Raw genomic sequence first — 2205 nt, 5'->3', positions numbered from 1 at the left:
CTGGATTCGAACCCACCATCTCAGGTGTATGTGGCTGGTGCCTTAGCTGCTTGAGCCACAGGTGCTGAGCCCTAACTGTATATTTTAAGGAAGATGATGCATTTGTATGAAAATGAACTGAGGTGGAATACTTTCCTTTACACTATAACTGTTTAAAAAGAACATTAATTCTGAATTCCAATATTTCCTTCTAACTCAAAGAGAAGGGCATTTCTCTTAAAATTCTCCAGGGGAGTAGCACAGTGTGGAACTTTATCATGAAAACTTGGTCATCCTGACTTTTCTTCACAGCCTCCTCACCGCCCTCCCCTCCCAACCAGACCCTAAAAGGGCAGCTACACCCAGACTACAGGGCCTGGCTTCCTTGGGAGGTTTCCTCTCCCCATCCTCAGGGCGCAGGGTCTTGTTTTGTTGAGGTTGGGGCAGGGGAGCAGCCTGAGTTACAGGGTTAACTCTACTGCTTAATAAATCCATGCAAATAGCCGAGAAGCAGATTTCAGCCTTCAGTCCTTCAGACACTAAGGAATGAGAACAATCCATGTAATTTAAATGGAATACATCCCAATGCCCCAAAGGAAGTGGGTGTTCATCTTTAGGCTTTAAGCAACTGGGACCGGGCTTCAGGAATGGCTGAGTGACGTGTACCTGTGTCTGTTGCAAGAGCTGGGCCAGGGGAGATGGGGAAACAAAGCAGCCCGGATTCGGGCTTCTGGTCCCAGATTTTCTGCTGCAGAGGAGTGGGGAACCGTGGAAGGCGCTGGAACACCACCCTTGGGCTGGGGGGCTGCCGTGACGGTGGCGACTAGCCCCCGATGGCTATAAAAACTGGACCTTAGCTGACTTAACAAGAGCATCACAGGCCCGAGTTGGTCTTGAAATGCTAGTTTTTAATTTTGGTATGTTATTACTGGCCTTTTATTACACACACACACACACATATACATACACACCCACACATATACATATATAAACAGCATTAGTGATTTTCTTAGTTTGTTTGTTTTTTTTTTTAAGGGCAGCTTTAGATTTATTTGAAAAATGAGCAGGGTGTCCAGAGAGTTTCGGCGCTCCCTCTTCCCCACCCCACAGGTTCCCTCTTGGCACCATCTTGCATGTAATACTACTTAATGGCTGCATAGTATTCCATCGTGTACATATACCGCAATTAAATGAAGATACTTCTCCATTTGTTAGAATTGTCGAACCAATATTGATACATTATTAATTTTATCCATAGTATTCCGTGGGTTTTCACAAATGCATAATGTCTTGTATGCGTCATTACAGTGTCATACGGAATTAGTTTCATTGACCTAAAAACCTTCAGTGCTCCACTTGTTCCTCTCCCCCTCCCTCAGCCTGACCCCCACCTCTCCCCACTGATCTCTTTACTATCCCCCAAGTTTTGCCTTTCCCAGGATCACATAGTGAGGATCATGAGTATGTAGGTTTTTCAGATTGGCTTTTTCCACTTAGCAATATGCATTTGAATTTCCTCCATGTCTTTCCATGACTTGATAGCTCGTGTCTTTTTAACACTGACTAATGTCCCTTTGTCTGGGTGTACCACAGTCTGTGTATCCACTCAGCCACTGGAGGACATCGTGGTTGCTTCCAATTCAGTGTGATTAACGACTATATTTTTAATGGATCTATAATAAAAGATTATAAGTCAACAGTGTTTTTTTTTTATTAAATCACAGCAGTACACATTAATACTATCATGGGGTACAGTGTACTGTTTCTATATACAATTTGAAATACTTTCATCCAACTGGTTAACACAGCCTTCATGTCTTTTTCTCATTTCTTTTCAGTTATTGTGTTAAGACATTTATATTCTACATATAGAGAGATTTCCTATGAAAGCTATAAATTAGTTTCATAGTAGGGCTGAGTACCTTGGATACTTTTTCTTCACAAAATCCCAAAGTCACAGATGCTGGTGTGGTTGTGGAGAAAAGGGAACACTTCTACACTGCTGGTGGGATTGCAAACTAATGCGTTCCTTTTGGAAAGACATCTGGAGAACACTTAGAGAACTAAAAATAGACCTGCCATTTGATCCTATTAATTCCTCTGTTAAGTATATATCCAGAAGACCAAAAATCACACTACAATAAAGATATTTGTATCAGAATGTTCAATGCAGCCCAATTCATAATTGCTAGGTCATGGAAGAAGCCCAAGTACCCATTGACCCAC

The sequence above is a fragment of the Otolemur garnettii genome, unplaced genomic scaffold, assembly GCF_000181295.1.
Source record: "Otolemur garnettii isolate 467f Iridium unplaced genomic scaffold, OtoGar3 scaffold00121, whole genome shotgun sequence".
In the NCBI taxonomy this organism is placed as follows: domain Eukaryota; kingdom Metazoa; phylum Chordata; class Mammalia; order Primates; family Galagidae; genus Otolemur; species Otolemur garnettii.
The sequence above is the reverse complement of the archived record's forward strand: the minus strand, read 5'-3'. Positions refer to the sequence as shown.